This window comes from Rattus norvegicus, chromosome 17, assembly GCF_021556685.1.
Source record: "Rattus norvegicus strain SHRSP/BbbUtx chromosome 17, alternate assembly SHRSP_T2T, whole genome shotgun sequence".
Lineage (NCBI taxonomy): Eukaryota > Metazoa > Chordata > Mammalia > Rodentia > Muridae > Rattus > Rattus norvegicus.
The window spans coordinates 14,278,418-14,297,138 of record NC_141550.1 but is presented as its reverse complement, the minus strand read 5'-3'; the positions used below and the strand labels follow the sequence as shown (position 1 = coordinate 14,297,138).

At 44.3% G+C, this 18,721-nt stretch overlaps 2 pseudogenes; both read left to right on the top strand.

The window, feature by feature from the left end:
• Positions 1 to 5,109: 5,109 nt before the first annotated feature.
• LOC148000012 (WW domain-binding protein 11 pseudogene) lies at positions 5,110 to 13,294 on the top strand (annotated as a pseudogene).
• Positions 13,295 to 13,358: 64 nt separating this feature from the next.
• Positions 13,359 to 18,697, top strand: LOC120097933 (uncharacterized; annotated as a pseudogene).
• Positions 18,698 to 18,721: the final 24 nt, after the last annotated feature.

The following is an 18,721-nucleotide window of genomic DNA, read 5'->3' as shown; positions in this document are numbered from 1 at the left end:
TAATGACGTTTTAGAATTTAATGAAAGTGAAGGCACAACATACTAAAACTTATGGGACACAATGAAAGCAGTGCTAAGAGAAAAACTCAGACTCTGAGTGCCTCCAAATGCAAGCTAGAGAGAGAATCAATTAGCAAGTTGACAGTACACTTAAAAGTTCTAGAACAAAAAGAAGCAAATACACCCAAGAGGAGTAGAAGGCAGGAAATAATCACACTCAGGGCTGAAAGAAACCAAGTAGAGACAAAAAGAACTATACAAAGAATCAATAAAACCAGGAGCTGGTTCTTTGAGAAAATCAACAAGATAGATAAACCCTCAGCCAGACTAACCAGAGGGCACAGAGAGTTTCCAAATTAACAAAAGCAGAAATGAAAAGGGAGACATAATAACAGAAACTGAGGAAATTCAAAAAATCATCAGATACTACTATAAAAGCCTATACTCAACAAATCTGGAAACTCTAGATGGAATGGATGATTTAGACAAATAACATATACCAAAGTCAAATCAAAAGCATCCAAGCAATCTAAAATAGCCCATATCCCCTAAGTGAATAGAAGTTCTCAAAATCCTCACAACCAAAAGAAGCCGAGGGTCACATGGATTTAGTGCCAAATTCTACCAGATCTTCAAAGAAGATCTGATACCAATATTCCTCAAAGTATTCCAAGAAATTGAAACAGAAGGAACACTACCTAATTTATTCTATAAAAGCACAATCACTCTGATACCCAAACCACACAAAGACCCAACAAAAAAATCCTTCAGAAAAATCTCACTTATGAATATTGATGCAAAAATACTCAATAAAATTCTTGCAAACCAAACCTAAGAACATGTCAAACCATCATTCACCAGGATCAAGTAGGCTTCCTTCCAGGGATGCAAGGTTAGTTCAATATATGAAAATCCATTAACATAATCCACTATATAAACAAAAACAAAGAAAAAAATCACATGATCATCTCCTTAGATACTGAAATCCACTTGAAAATACAACACCCAATCATGTAAAAATTATTGGAGAGATCAGGAATTCAAGGCCCATACATAACCATAATAAAAGCATTTACTGCAAAACAACAGCCAATGTCAAATTAAATGGAGAGATACTTAAAGCAATCCCACTAATATTGGGGAAAAGACAAGGTGTCCACTTTCCCCATAACTATTCAATATAGTACTGGAAGTGCTAGTTAGAACAACAAGACAACCAAAAGGTATCAAGGGGATGCAAATTGTCAAAGAAGAAAGAAAGGTAACACGATTTGCAGATGATATGATAGTATACATAAGCAGTCCAAAATTCTACCAGAGAATTTCTCCAGCTGATGAACAACTTCAGCAAAGTGGCCAGATATAAAATTAAATCAAATAGATCAGTACCCTTCCTTTATACAAATGATAAAGAGGCTGAGAAAGTAATTAGGGAAATAACTCCCTTTACAATAACCACTAATAATATAAATTATCTTGGGGTAACTCTAACCAAACAAAGGAAAGATCTGTATGACAATAACTTCAATCTCTCATGAAAGAAATCAAAGATCACAGAAAATAGAGAGATCTGCCCCATTCATGGATTGGCAGAATTAACATAGTAAAATGGCCATCCTACCAAAGACAATCTACAGATTCAATGCAATCCCCATCAAAATCCCAACACAATTCTTCAAAGACATGGAAAAAGCAATTCTCAAAATCATCTGCAAGGGATAAAAACCCAGAATAGTGAAATAATTCTTAAAAATAAAAGATCGGCTGAGCATCATCATCCTTGACCTCAAGCTCCACTACAGAGCAATAGTGATAAAAATTGCATGGTATTGGTACAGAGACTGAGAGGTTGATCAATGGAATAAAATTGATGACCCGTATATAAAGCCACACATTTATACACACTTGGTCTTTGACAAAATAGCCAAAAATATACAACGGAAAAAGAAAGCATCTTCAATAAAGGGTGCTGGTCTAACTGGCTGACTGTATGTAGAAAATGAAAATAGACCCATATTTGTCACCTTGCACAAAGCTGAAGTCCAAGTGGATCAAAAACCACGACATAAAATCAGATACATTCAATCTAATAGAAGAGAAAGTGGGAAAGAGCCATGAACTCATTGGCACAGGGGAAATTATCTAAATAGAACTCCAATGGCTCAAGTTCTAGGGTCCCAGAATGGGACCTCATGAACCTCAAAAGCTTCTGTAAGGCAAAGGACATAGTCAAGAAGACAAACCAGCAACCTACAGGTTGGGGGTAAAATCTTCACTAAACCCACATCCAGTAGAGGGCTAAGATCGAAAATATATAGAGAACACAAGAAGCTAACCACCAAAGGGGAAGAAAAAAAAACAACCCAATCAAAAAATGGGGCAAAGCATACATATACAGCCACCAAACTAGATAAGACGGATGAAGCAAAGACGTGCAGACTGATAGGAACCGGATGTAGATCTCTCCTGAGAGACACAGCCAGAATATGGCAAATACATAGGCGAATGCCAGCAGCAAACCAGGGAAATGAGAACAGGACCCCCATTGAAGGAATCAGAGAAAGGACTGGAAGAGCTTGAAGGGGCTCAAGACCCCATATGTACAACAATGCCAAGCAACCAGAGCTTCCAGGGACTAAGCCACTACCTAAAGACTATACATGGACTGACCCTGGACTCTGACCCCATAGGTAGCAATGAATATCCTAGTAAGAGCACCAGTGGAAGGGGAAGCCCTGGGTCCTGTTAATACTGAACCCCCAGTGAACGTGATTGTTGGGGGGAGGGCAGTAATGGGGGAAGGATGGGGAGGGGAACAACCACATAGAAGGGAAGGGGGAGGGGCTAGGGGGATGTTGGCCTGGAAACCAGGAAAGGTAATAACCATTGAAATGTAAATAAGAAATACTCAATTTAATAAAGATGGAGGAAAAAAATGGGGCAAAGAAGTAAACTGAGAATTTACTACAGAGGAATCTCGAATCCCTGAGAAGCACCTAAAGTCCTCAGTGATCAGCAAAATGCAATTCAAAACGACCCTGAGATTCTACCTTACACCAATCAGAATGGCTAAGATCAAACCTCAGGTGACAACACATGTTGGCTAGGATCTGGAGAAAGAGGGATACTTCTCCATTGCTGGTGGAATTTGCAAAACTGGTACAACCACTTTGGAAATCAATTTAGAGGTTCCTCAGAAAATTAGAAACAGACCTACCTGGAGACCGAGCTATAAATACAACTTGGAAATGTACCCAAAAGATTCCCCACATTCCACGGGGGCGCATGCTCCACTATGTTCACAGTGGCCTTTTTTGTGATATCCAGAAGCAGGAAGTAACCCAGATGTCCCACGACACAGAATGGATACAAAAAGTGGTTCATTTACACAAGGGAGTACTACTCAGCTATTAAGAACAAGGGCAACCTGAGTTTTGCAGGCAAAGGATGGAATTAGAAAAATATCATTCTGAGTGAGGTAACTCATACCCAAAAGAACTCACATGGTATATACTCATTAATGAGTGGACATTAGCCAAAAAAAAGCACAGAATACCTGAGAACAGAACTCAAAAATGTCAACATGCTGAAGAGCCCAAGTGAGGACACTTCAGTCCCACTTGAAAGGGACAAGAAAGCAACCACAAGGGGGGAGGGAGGGAGGGAGGGAGGGAGGGAGGGAGGGAGGGAGGGAGGGACATGAGGGGGAATGGGAACAGGGAGCATGGAGTGGGAAGAGGGAAACATGATCTGGCATTGGGTGTGGTGAAAGGACTGAATCCCTGAGAGTCAGCAGAAGCAATGGACACAAGCAACCTTGGGAGGTAGGAGGTTGGGAGGACCCTACAGAATATACCAGAGACCTGGGAAGCGAGAGAATCTCAGAACTCAAAGGGGGAGACCCTAGATGAAAAACCATATAGTGGGGAGAGGGAACTTGTAGAGCCCACCCCCAGCAGAAAGACAGGGCATCAAGTGAGGGATGGGGTTGCTATCCCACAGTCAAAACTCTGACCGACAATTGTTCCTGTCTAAAAGAACTGCAGGGATGGAAATAGAGAAGTGCCTGGGGAAAGGAAGGTCCAGTGACAGGCCCAAAGTGAGATCCAGCTCAAGGAGAGGCCCCTAGCCCTGACACCATTACTGAGACTCTGAACCACTCACAAAAAGGGACCTAATCATGACTGCCCTCCGAAAGACCCAACAAGCAGCTGAAAGAGTCAGATGCAGATATCTGCACCCAACCAATGAACAGAAGCTGCTGTTCCCTCTAACTGAATTACGGGAAAGCTGGAAGAACCTAAGGAAGAGGGTGACCCTGTAGGGGAATCAGCAGTCACAATTAACCTAGATCCCTGAGATCTCTCACACACTGGATCACCAACCAGGCAGTATACACCACCTGATATGAGGCCCCCAACACATATACAGCAGAGGACTGCTGGGTCTGGGTTCAGTCAGAGTAGATGTACCTAACCCTCAAGAGACTGGAGGCCCCAGGGTGTTTAGAAGTCTGGTGGGGGGTGGGGATATCCTCAAGGAGAAAGGGGCGCTGGGAAGAAAGTATGGGATATGGAACAGTCTGAGAGTGAACCTGGAGGGGAATAAATTCTGGAGTATTAAAAAAAAGAAAGTAATAAATTATAATAATAATTTAAAAAATAAAATTCACCCACCACAAAATAATCAAAGCACTTAATATACAGATCAACCAAAAAATGTTAAAATTCAGACCTACCAGAATTACAACAAATTTCTGAATGGAGACTTTAAAAGCCAGAAGGGCCTTAGCAGATGTCTTACAGACTTCAGCCCAGAAAACTATAGCCAGAAAAATTTTCAATCACCATAGATAGACAAAAAAAGATATTCCATGATAAAAACCAAATTTATACAATATCTAAATACAAATATAACCCTACAGAAGATACTAGTAAGAAAACTGTTACCCAGGGAGGCAAGTATACCCAAGAAAGCACAGGAAATAAGTAACCCCACAGCAGTAAACCACAGGAAGGGAAGTACACACACACACACACACACACACACACACACACACACACACACACACAAGAAAGAAAGAAAAAACGGGCTAGGCAAGATTTCAAGATGGCAGTGCCTGTGTGGTTGACCAAGAGGCAGAGGTGAAGGCCCCTTCACAGAAGGTAGTCAGGACCACCTGTTAGTCGCTCTCACCATCCAAGGAGCCTCGCACTGGTTCTTTTTCCAAATGAAGAAGTAAATCATATAAATTGCCAACATGGGGGGGAAGATCAATATCCTCCACGAAGAGTGGGAAGTTTATGAACCCCACAGACCAAGCCAAAAGGAAGCCCGAAAAAAAGAATTGGAAAAGAACAAAAAACAGTGCATGACGGTCCGAGCTCTGCTTTTTTGAAGGTTAAGGTCGCAAACAGATTATCCGGGACTTGGAGAAATTGAATGAAACAGAGTTTAACCCAGTGCAACAGCCACAGTTGAATGAGAAAATATGAAAGACAAGCGGAAAAAGGTGCGGGAAAACTTTGAATGAATTCTACGACTTTATGAAAAAGAAAACCCAGATATTTATGAAGAGTTGAGAAAGCTAGACGTAGCTTATGAACAGAAGAGAGCTCAACTGAGCCAATGCTTTGATGCCATCAGCAATGCTCACCATGTGGACGTAGAGAGCATTCCTTGGCCAGACATGCCGCATGCTCCTTCCAACATCTTGATCCAGGACATTCCTCTTCCTGGTGCCCTGCCACCCTCCATCTTGAAGAAAACCTCAGCATATGGGTCTCCAACTCGAGCTGTTTTGATCCTTCCTCTACTGGGACATGGTGTTCCACATTTGCCCCCTGATAGAAAACTGCACAGCCCTCTACATGGCCCACCTCCTCCTCTGCAGATGCATGGCCAAAGACCGGGCTTTGCTCTAGATCTCCCCTCGGAGGTGAGAGGAAGACATGCTGTACAGTCCAGAGCTTGCTCAGCGGGTCATGACGATGACATGTCCAGTACCAGTGAGGACAATGGCTATCCTGAGGTCATGGATCAGGATAAGCGGGATGACAATACTGAGGACGGTGACACGGACAGATTGGCCACAGAGAGTGATGGGGATGAGGTGGGCACCACGATGTCAGTGAGCCCGACAACTCTGAGGAGGAGAAGTCAGGTCTGAGCATCTGATTTACAGATGCCTGGGAAACCAAGGGAGAAGAACATGAAGGAGCTGACTCCTCTTCAAGTCATGATGCTGCGAATGGCAGGTCAGGAAATCCCTGAGGAAGGACGGGAAGTGGAGGAGTTTTCAGAGGAGGATGACGATGAAGACGGATGATTCTGAAGCAGAGAAGCAATCACAAAGCAGCATAAAGATTCCCACTCTGGTGGCTCGTCTGCTCCCTCTTCACAGCAGCAGGCTCCTGCACAGTCCGTCCTCCTCCTCACACACAAGCACCTCCCATGCCAGGACCACCACGTCTTGGACAACCACCTGTCCCACCCTTGTGGTCTCCTGGACCACCTATGGGCCTTCCTCCTGGGCCACCCCAGAGGCTCCTCCATTCCTAGAACCATCTGGAATGCCAGGAATTGGAGGGCCTTTACCACAACTTTTACCTCCACCAGGACCACCACCAGACCAAACTCCTGATCCTCCCCCAGGCCCACCTCCTGGCCTGCCCCCTGGTTCCTCCTCAAGACCCCCGTCAAAGCTACTTCCTCCCACACCTCATCCTGGCATGATGCGCCCACCCTTGCTGCCCCCTATTGCACCTAACCCACCTGGCCTTTTCTCACCAGCTCCCTTGCCCAACCCAGAAGTGTTGAGTTTCCTGCCCGCCCTCACTCAAAAACAAAAGGCAGATGATGCAAGTGCAGCCACCATCGAGAAGAAGCCACAGCAACCATGAGTGCCAAGTCCCAGATCACCAATCCCAAGGCAAAGGTCACACGGTTTGTGCCCACTGCACTGCGGGTGCCCCATGAGAATAAGAGGGCTACTGTTGTTGACCCCAAAGAGGGTCAGAGGATGACCTCTGATGAGAAATCCAAACAGGCTGACAGAATGGACTTGAAAACAGATCCATCATTCCGGTGCATAATGAAAACACACCTGTGAAACAAAGACAGCCATTACCAACGAGTAAAGGGCTGGAAAAGGTTCTTCTACTGCACCCTATACTCAGGATGCAGTAGGAAATCTAACAATTAATAAAAATAAAACTTCAACCCAAAATGATCAAAAGAGTTAAGGAAGACACCTCAAATGAAAATTCCACAAAGACAACTTTTCGATTCTAAACATCTATGCCCCAAGTGAAAGGGCATCCACACTCATAAAAGAAGCATCACTAAAGCTTAACTCACACGTCAAACCCCACATTGTTAATGGTGGGAGACTCCTCAACACCCAGCTCTCACCAATGGACAGGTCATCAAGACAGAATCTAAACAGAGAAATAATGAAATTAATAGTTGTTATGAATGAAATGGACCTAACAGGTATCTACAGACCATTTCACCAACACACAAAAGAGTATACCTTCTTCTCAGCAGCTCATGGAATGTTCTCCAAAATTGGCCACATAGCTGGTCACAAAGCAAGCCTCAACAGGTAAAACAAAATTTAAATAACCCCTTGCATCTAGTATGACCACAAGAGTTTAAAGCTGTAATTCAACAACAGAAATGACAGAAACCCTACAAACTCATGAATAATGAACATCTCTCTACTGAATGACCACTGGAGTAAGAAAAATAAAAAGAAACTAAGAACTTTCTAGAATTCAAGGAAAATGAAAGCCCAACATACATGAATTCATAGTACAGAATGAAAGCAGTGCTAAGAAGAAAGTTCACAGCACTAAATGCCTTCACAAAGGAGAGATTTTCTCCTAGCAGCAACGTCATAGCAGACCTGAAAGTTCTAGAACAAAAAGAAGCAAAATAAGAGAAGCAGTCAATAAAAAAAAAAATCAAACTCGATACTTAAATCAACACATGAGGAACAAAGAGAACCACATCAAGAACCAATGTAACCAAGGGCTGCTTATTTCAGAAAATCAACAAGGTAGACAAAAGCTTAGCCAAACTAAAGGCAGAAAGAGAACACCCAAATCAAGGAAATCAGAAATTACAAGAAAGATAGAGCAAAGGACACTGAAGAAATACAAAGTGTTATCAGGCCTTATTTCAAAAGGCTGAATGCCACAAAATTTAAAAATCTGAATGTAATGGACAGTTTTCTATAGACACCATTTACCAAAGGTAAATCAAGATCAGGTAAACAATTCAAACAGTCCTATAAACCCCTAAAGAAATAGAAAGTCATTGAAAGTCTCTCAAACAAAACAAACCCAGGGCAGATGGTTTTCACACAGAATTCCACCAGACTTTCACAGAACTTAATAACAATACTCCTTAAACTACCTGACAAAATAGAAACAGAAAGAAAATAGCCATTCTGAGAGGCCACAGTCATAATGATACCTAAACCATACGAAGACTCAACAAAGAATTTCAGATGAATTACCTTTATGAACGTTGATGTAGAAACAATCAGAAAACACATCCAAACTCGATCTAACTACGTATCTTAGATAGCATCCACCATGATCAAGTAGACTTGATCCCAGGGATGCAAGGATGACTCATTAAATGGAATTCCACCATGGGAATCCACCGTCTAAAACACTGAAAGGAAAAACACCCCACAGGATCATTTGAGGCTGACAAATCCTTTGACAAAATCCAGCAACACTTCATGTTAAAAAGTCATGGAGACATCAAGGGTACATAGTGCATACTTAAATATAATGAAGGCAATATATAGCAAGGCAATGGCAAACATCAAATTAAATGGAGGGGAACGTAAGCAATTCCACTTATATCGGAAAGAAGGCTGCCCACTCTCTCCCTAACTACTCAACATAGTACTTGACGTTCTAGCTAGAGCAATAAGACAACTAAAGGAGATGAGGCAGCCAAAAGTACCCTTATTTGCAGATGATATGATAGTACACTTCGGTGACCACAAAATTCTACCCAAGAACTCCTACAGCAGAGTGCATGTAACAAACACATCAACAAAGTGGGTGGACAAAATTCACTCAAAAAATCAGTAGTCATAACTTTAATTTTTTCAAAGCTTACTTTTAATTACAATCATAAATGCTGTAATCTCCATTTTAGCACACTACACACCAGAGGTAGTGGAAAAGAAATGATACAGGGGAAGTGGACCTGTGTAGAAATGGTTCTTGGGAGCAAATCCAATCTACCTTCTCAGGAAATCAGCAGTTCAGTTCACAGGTCAGCAGTGGAAGCTGGACTGACTCTCAAAAACACTTTACGGATACATGAGGAGACCACTTTGGTATTGTCAGGATAGCAGCAGTGGTAACAGACCTTAGCAGGTATAACTAGGCCTCACTTGAATTAACACGAGGCAGCAGGAGGGATTCGGACCAGCGGGGATGCCAGGAGCAGCTGTGTCTCTCTGGACTGAGTGAACATCAGTGAAGACACAAGGCCAAGAAGAGTTTAGCTGTGTGAGCAATGCAATCTCTTCTCACAGCTGTAGAATCCTATTTATACGCCCTCCAAACATCACATGACCTCCCTGGGTTTTGCCTCACCAGGTGTCTTGCCTCAGGATGTGAGCCTGCCTCAGCTGACATCACTCTGTCAATTGATCCTCAAAAGTAGCAAGAAAACAAGCACAGGACACCACCAGAAACTTTTGGGTGAGTTTCAATCTGTGGTATCCAGACAAATAGAGCTAAACTATGAAGTAGAAGTGGACGAAAGTGGACCAATACATGTGGATTGTTAGCAAAGAGTCATTCATCATGTGTCCTCTCACAAGCTTGCTTACATAAACATCTTTTCAACTTTATCTACTTCAGGGAAATGTTCCTTCACCCACCCAGCAAATCATCATTCAATGCAAACGGCTTTCCACAGAATCCTTAAGTTTCCTCATCACATCCCCCTTTCTCTTTAAGAACTGTCTTTTGCACTTCCAGGGGAATCACTATCCCTGAACTCAAGCAGTGTTACAGAGCAATAGTGATAAAAAAAAAAACTGCATGGTATTGGTACAGAGACAGACAGATAGACCAGGGGAATAGAATTGAAGACCCAGAAATGAACCCACAAACCTATGGTCACTTGATTTTTGACAAAGGAGCCAAAACCATCAAATGGAAAAAAGATAGCATTTTCAGCAAATTGTACTGGTTCAAGTGGAGGTCAGCATGTAGAAGAATGCAGATCGATCCATGCTTATCAGCCTGTAGAAAGCTTAAGTCCAAGTGGATCAAAGACCTCCACATCAAACCAGATACACTCAAACTAATAGAAGAAAAAGTGAGGAAGCATCTCGAACACATGGGCACTGGAAAAAATTTCCTGAACAAAACACCAATGGCTTATGCTCTAAGATCAAGAATTGACAAATGGGATCTCATAAAACGGCAAAGCTTCTGTAAAGCAAAGGACACTGTTCTTAGGACAAAATTATAACCAACAGATTGGGAAAAGATCTTTACCAATCCTACAACTGATAGCGAGCTTATATCCAAAATATACAAAGAACTCAAGAAGTTAGACCGCAGGGAGTCAAATAACCCTATTAAAAAATGGGTTTCAGAGCTAAACAAAGAATTCACAGCTGAGGAATGCCGAATGGCTGAGAACACCTAAAGAAATGTTCAACATCTTTAGTCATAAGGGAAATGCAAATCAAAACAACCCTGAGATTTCACCTCACACCAGTGAGAATGGCTAAGATCAAAAACTCAGGTGACAGGAAATGCTGGCGAGGATGTGCAGAAAGAGGAACACTCCTCCATTGTTGGTGGGATTGCAGACTGGTACAACCATTCTGGAAATCAGTCTGGAGGTTCCTCAGAAAATTGGACATTGAACTACCTGAGGACCCAGCTATACCTCTCTTGGGCATATACCCAAAAGGTGCCCCAACATATAACAAAGACACGTGCTCCACTATGTTCATCACAGCCTTATTCATAATAGCCAGAAGCTGGAAGGAACCCAGATGCCCTTCAACAGAGGAATGGATACACAAAGTGTGTACATCTACACAATGGAATATTATTCAGCTATCAAAAACAATGACTTTATGAAATTCATAGGCAAATGGATGGAACTGGAAAATATCATCCTGAGTGAGGTAACCCAATCACAGAAAAACACACATGGTATGTACTCATTGATAAGTGGCTATTAGCCCAAATGCTTGAATTACCCTAGATGCCCAGAACACATGAAACTCAAGAAGGATGACCAAAATGCGAACGCTTCACTCCTTCTTTAAAAGGGGAACAAGAATACCCTTGGCAGGGAATAGAGAGGCAAAGATTAAAACAGAGACTGAAGGAACACCCATTCAGAGCCTGCCCCACATGTGGCCCATACATATACAGGCACCCAATTAGATAAGATGGATGAAGCAAAGAAGTGCAGACCGACAGGAACTGGATGTAGATCGCTCCTGAGAGACACAGCCAGAATACAGAAAATACATAGGCGAACGCCAGCAGCCAACCACTGAACTGAGAACGGGACACCCGTTGAAGGAATCTTAGAAAGGACTGGAAGAGCTTGAAGGGGCTCGAGATCCCATATGAACAACAATGCCAACCAACCAGAGCTTCCAGGGACTAAGCCACTACCCAAAGACTATACATGGACTGACCCTGGACTCCAACCTCATAGGTAGCAATGAATATCCTAGTAAGAGCACCAGTGGAAGGGGAAGCCCTTGGTCCTGCCAAGGCTGAACCCCCAGTGAATGGGATTGTTGGGGGGAGGGCAGTAATGGGGGGAGGATGTGGAGGGGAACACTCATCGAGAAGGGGAGGGGGAGGGGCTAGGGGGATGTTGGCCCGGAAACCAGGAAAGGGAATAACAATCGAAATGTAAATAGGAAATACTCAATAAAGATGAAAAAAAATTGTTCTTTGCTCCAACATTAACAATTTATTCATAATAGATATAATTATAAAAAACATCACATTTTCAATAAAGGGCTTATTACAATAATCAAAAATAGGCTAACAAAATGAACTTAAATTTCTATGAATACAGAATGACTACATGAAAAAACATTACATTTCTTTCAATATAGAATACAATAATTAAACAAAAACCTTAAATTTCTATTAGTATACAAAAATTCAAACAAAATCACCTGCAACCCTGGATGATAACAAGCATAACACATCCGGCGACTAACACTACCCAGCCAACTTAAGGGATTGTGATGAGTCTTCTGTATTGGGCCAAAGAATTCCTGCTTGAGCCCCAAGAGGAAAAAATGGTTAGTCTGAATAAAGCTAGCTCTAGCATTTATTGCCTAGACTCTGGGTTTATGTAATCTCTGTATTGTATGTTGTTAGAACCCCACAACCCGCCCCCCCCCAAGAAATGATTAGTCTGAAGAAAGCTGCTAGTAACATTTTTTGCCCTGACTCTGTTTATCCAGTTTCTGTACTGTCCTTCCAGTCTACATATTGTCCAGTCTCTGGGTTTATCCAGTCTGTGTGTGATCAATCACTTAGGCTACCCTTTGAAGTTGATTTGCATTTTTTTTTGTAAAATCAGACACTGAGTCTGTGAATCCCTTGGGTTATTTGCTTTGTGAAGACCTCCATGTCTCAGGTGATAAGAGGATTTCCCTGGTTTGATCTAATAAGTTTTGTTCGAAAGCATACTTTTTCATTCCCTGAAGATTCAAAGGAATAACTGTGTCCCCATCGTGAAACATTTGCATGTTTCATTCGAATGTCAAGTCGCCCTTACAGAATATTGGTTGACCTTGTTTGTTCTGGCTTGAACTGCGTTCCTGATTCCTGTGTGGTGTCTGCTCTGTGCTCCAGACTGCAGCTGCATGCTCATGTTTGGTGTTTGCTAGGGGAATGGACTGAGAACAAGAACTGGAATTGCCCTAAAGAACTATTTCTGAACAGGTCCACTTCTCCATATCACAATACCCTAACTTTTCCACTACTTCTTGTGGGTTGTAAGCCAGAGGAGAGGTTGAACAGGATTAAAGTACATTGTGAAAAACATGTGCCTAGACAGAGAAGTTCTGGGGCTCAGAAAGAAGGAACAAAACATGGACAGAATGCATTTCTGATGAATTCAACAGCATTCGAAAGAAGCAAGCAGGGAAAGGGACACAGGAGGGGCTGGCTGGGCTGGAGGCTAGAAAGGGGCTGTGGCAGCTTCTCTACTGCCAGGATCCCTTTGTGATGAGGAGGCCACAGCAGTGTGATGTGCCCTGAGCCCTCCTGACACATGTCAAACTGAGCTTTAGGACTCAGTGTCCTGGGAGCCGCTCTGCAGTTCAGAAGACGGAGAATTCTCTCCTGATGAACAGCGTGGGAGACTCAGGGATGAGCCCCAGCCCCATGGACATAGCAGTGGACATGAGCATTGGGATGTGTGGGAACAAGGGGTCTTGTCCTACTAATCCCATTCTTCAAGGAGTATCCATGGTCACCAACAGCAAAGGGGGCATCCCAAGGAGAGCAAACATGGTTCACACACAATGGAAATGCAGTCGATTGTTCACAACTTTACTCTCACATTCCTGAGAGACAAGAGTGCTGACAAATGTAAGCATTTTTGGTTCTTTTAACATAAACATAAGACTACATTTGTATTTTGACCACAGGTAGGGAGTAGGGCGCTATTTCAGATTTTTCACATCAACTGACTATGATTTCCCTCATGCTCCAGCCGGTGCGTGATTTTGGGAGCAGCAGACAGTTTCCATGTTTCTGTGACTCGGAATTCTGAGGGCTTCTCAGAGGGCATAGAAAGGACAGGGCCTTAGGAGGGCTGGGGGGTTGGTGGTTGTCGGTTGTTTGCTATCAGTGGTTGGTGTTTGAGGTAATTATTTGTGTGCACAGAAGAAAGAAGAAATTGGATATCCTGATGGCAAAGATCAAACTTTGCCCAAGGAATTCAATCTCCCTAATCAACAGGAAGTAGTCTAACAATACAACCCCTTTCCCCATTTTCTCTCCTATTTAGTTAATTGATTGAGAGAGTGGAAGAAAAAGGGTGGAGAAGGGTGGAAGAGTAGCAAACATTCAAACTCTAGGTACAGATAGGGGAGGGGAAATCTCTCGTCAGGGCAGCACCTCAGTCTGCAGCAAATGGCAGGTAGACCAGCGGTGAGAGTGCCCCTGGGGTGACCAGGTGAAGCTCTCAGACCATCTATAGAGAGTAACAGAAAGGTTACTCAGGATGACATGGCTCCATGGACAGACTATTTCTGAGTTGGTGAGGACATGGGACAAGCTATGAGAAAAGCCGTTGTCCTCTGCTCAGGGACTTGTCTACGTTTGTGGTGAACTAATGTGAAGCAGGTGATGAGGCCATGGGCCTCAGATCACGGACTGAGTCTCTGCTCTGAGGAAGCAGATATCACCTCACAGCCCAGAGGCCGCTGCAGAGCTTGGGCTTGGGTAGGAGCTTCTCTGAGGAACAGTGAATGGGGACATTTGTGGTACATGTGGCACAGACAGTGCCTTCTGCTATTTCCAACAGGGCCAAAAGGAAATGTTTATACAGACTGTGAATGGGTCAAGGATGGATTAGTGGGAGCTCCCTGGGAAATGGATTTCATGTTATCCGTGAGCACAGAGAACAGGCAGATTCCCAACCAGAGGGAGTAGAGAGTCCCCAGCTCATTGGAATTGTTTGAAACTCACAGGGGCTGAGCAGGGGGCAGAGCAAGACCAGGGAGAAAACTGCTCCTGCAAAAGGTAGGCTCCTGCTTTCCTGTGGAGAGGAATCCCGTGTGGCCTGCCCCTTAGTGAGGAGATCATGAAGACGGCCATGCCTGAGGACATGAGATGAAGAAGGAAGAGGGGGCTTCTGGGAAGGACATTGAAATGAGGAATTCCCAGGTTTGGTGATAGGAGGAAGCTGTGGTTGGACTGTGATGTGTGCTGCACACGGGAGTGTTGTTCAAGGCACTGGAGTGATGCTGTGCCCTGTATGGGGACTCCCTGGTCCCCCTTACAGCAGGGAGCTTCAGTTCTGCCAGCTGCATTTCTCTTTCAGATGCTGAACCTGTAAACCTTGCTCTGTTGTAAGGAGGAAGACATGGGTTAAGGGAGGAACAAGCAAAGTGGCAATGGAAAGGTGAGGTCCCGCCATTCCCCGTGCTCTATGTCCGTGCTCTGCCCTTGCACTATGATTGATGAGCATGAGAGGCAGACCATGGGTACTCATAAGAGAGATGCCGCACTCCTGTGTGCTCTTATTCCTCGTTCTTACCCTACAGAACCATCTCCAGGGATAGAGATGGCGGAAAAAACGAGGAAGAGGTCCAGGCTCCATCACAACCTGTGAATATGTAAGAAAATCTCTAAGTCTTGTGGAATTCTTCACTCCATAATGTGAGCACAGAGTCTGGGGGTCTCCATACTGAAGGTGCCATGCAGGGTGGGATTGGAACACACCCCTATTGGATGTGACACTAGGGGGTATGGGATATGGAGGCAGTGGAGGGACTCTATGGCTACAGGCACCATATTTACACAGTCTAATGATCTTCTGCAAAGGCCTGACGCTTTTGCCTCCTGTCTCTTGCAGTCCGACGAAGCAACTTTTCCACACCACAGCCTTTTTCAAACCCTAATCAGAAAATGGATTATAGTCCTTTCTCTCAGCTGTCCTACCTCAAGGTCTTGGAGGATCCTATACAGCTGAAGTTTAGTGGACTTGTCAGGGGCATATCCTGTGTTCTCAGTCAGTTGTGGCTACTGACCAGGCCTTCAGAAGCCCTTCATCATCCGGATATAAACTGTGACATTTAGTGATGCATTTGTCCCTGTCCGAGGGCTAAAGAAGGCTGGAAGACCTCCAGAGATTTCCCAGGAGCAGCCATTGCATCAACCATTTGTAATTCCAAGCTTGGTTGTTGTGACTGAGGTCCAGGAACTGGAAGAACTTCCAAGTTCCACACCAAACCAACACCGATTGTTTACAGAGTAGGGCCTGTGGAAGAGCTGAGCCTAGCACTGAAAGATATGGTGTCTAACTGAAATCCAGCCCTGGCAAACGGACTGAATTGGAAAGGCACGACAGGTTCCAAGGAACGAAAACATGAAACAGCCATTACTCGGCACACTGACAACTTGTCCAGGGGACCCTGCAGACTAAAACTACCAGATCAGCCTCCAGCATCCTGAGCATTGTCCGACGATCCACCATCATGAATAGTCACAGAATGAAGAAGACAAGGCAATCAAGGACAACAAGGAACGTCCCTCTGGTTGTTGCCATCCCGTGAACTTACTTTCATCCAGGGTCAATGTCCAGCAAACACTGTGTTGTTCTAAGAACAAGCCTGAACTCTCCTATCCTGCCCAGCCCTACATCCTCAACCCCAAAAGCTACCAGTGGGGCCAGGTGACGGGGTCTGTGCTGAGAGATGCCCTCAGAAAGGCAATAGCTAAGTGTAACACACAGAACACCTTCAATAAGAGCCTAGGTGTTAGGGACAAAGGCCTAACCTGCACTTTGAGCAGCAGCCCTGGGAAGAGGCTGGAGTCAGGAACCCTGCACTGAGGAGAAACCAGCTCTTCTGTGTGAACCCTGCTGAGCATCGTTCCCTGCTTGACTCAAAGACTGAATGGGAGCAGGAATCAAACATCACATACCTTCCAGTGAAACGCAGAAGGAGACAATAGCTGCAGATTCCTGAGGCAAGGGATCTCATCCCACCTGCAGTTTCAGCTTCAAACCTTCTACACATTGTGTGTCCATTCTCACCCATCTGTGACTCCAAGGCTGAATATCCTCATCATCTGTGACTCCACGCCTTAATACTAAGTATTCCCTGGCTGCCATGGATCTGAAAAATTTGCATCACCAGGACCCAAGAGGGACAAGGGGAGAAAGTGTATCAGCTGCCAGGCTAGAGAGGGCTCTGTCTATGCACTCAGCTGCAGAGGTGCAGGAGACACAAAGAGTCCCTCCACCTGCAGCCAGCCATGTGCGCTCAAAGGCTCATTGAGATCCATGGCAGAGATACCTGAGTTCTAGGCTCTGTGCTCCCTGCCTCGAGACCAGATCCCAGCAGAACACGACTATCAAAGGGACTGGAAAAAGCATTCTGCTATCAGGACTACCCGAAATGGCCAGGATTGCAACATAGGAGAGATCAGAGGATGTGGCCTCAGGGTATATGCTCTGGGGTACAAGAACAATAGGCCCTAAAGATAGGGTCTGAACTTCAGTGATCAAAACAAACCAATACATGAGAGGTGAAAGGAGAGCCTCCCTGACTGGGGAGTTAGACTGAGATCCAATAGGTTTCCCAATGGCCCAGCCATCAACATCAGTCCCAAGAATTTGAATCTCCAGAGGCTATTAGGAGAGAATATCTCTAAACACCTACCCCACAGCACTCATGGGACACAGCTCTAAAAACACAAGTATACAGTAAGATTGACTTGAGATCAAACAAGCAGCCCCAGACCTGGCCTGTGAGATGTCATCCAGAAGGCCCCACTACAGTACATACACCCCACCAATGTCAGCTTGCCTTCACAGCACTCTGCCCAGCTTCCAGAATACATGGCAAAAGCCCAAACTTCCCAGGGCTTAGGTGATGTTGTCAGAAGAAGACATAGGAGGGTGGAGACTCAAGAGTTCAGAGTCCCCAAGGATAAGATCAAAGTGAATGATCTCAAGGGTTTCCTCCCCATCGAGAGACGCAGAGGATTACAAGACCTAGAGGGATAAGTCAGGGAACATGTCTCGGGACAGTAAGGTCTTTTATCCAAACCTCCACCCAGCTAAAGGATACAGCAAAGACTGGGAGTCAGTCCTCCCTATATATACCAAAAAAAGGAGAGGCTCCTACATCAATATTTCTGAAGAGCATTCAAGTACTGTTTCTAATATGGAAATCTCACCACAAAATGCAAGGGACAGGGAGATTCTTTAAGGAATGACAGCCCCCATCAGGTACTGAGCAAATACAGGAGGCTGTAACCAGAAACAAGGGCATCTACACTATGGTAGCTGAGCTGCAATCCCCTCTGAGTGTCTGTTCCAGATCCTGAAGGACACTGAAGGGTTCAAAGGTAAAAGGCTATAAAGTACAATCACTGACATCCCAACCGGGAGACTCATCCCATTTCTCTGGTGTTTCTATCACACAAACCAGAGCAGACCAGGAAGCAGAATGAGCTGGGACCATGGCAGCCCTGAGGAACACAACCATCCATTCAGATACCAGGAATTGAAAAAATATAGCAGAGTCAGGAGTTGAAACCCACAGACCCTTTGACCAACATCCAAAGTGACTGAAGAGAGGAAGGGGCTTTGACTAGCTTCCCACTCCCAAGGGGAAAGACCATCCATGTTGGTACAGGAGAACTGGAGAGAAGCAGGAGCCAGGTCCGGCTCACCAGAGAGCCTGTGACCCAGACCCAATTAGAATAAATATTGGAATCAGCAGCTGTCTACAAAGAAGCCCCAAGAGGCATAACCATTCGCTCAGATACAAAGAAATTGGAAACAAACAGCAATCAGGAGTCGTGCATAAAGCCATTGGTGCCAGCTGCCATCTAGGAGAACCCAAAACCTAGCAGGTGATCTTCCTGAGAGGATTCCCTTATGGAATGTAGAATATGTCGGACTTGCTTCTTTAGGCTGAGAAGATTACATTGGA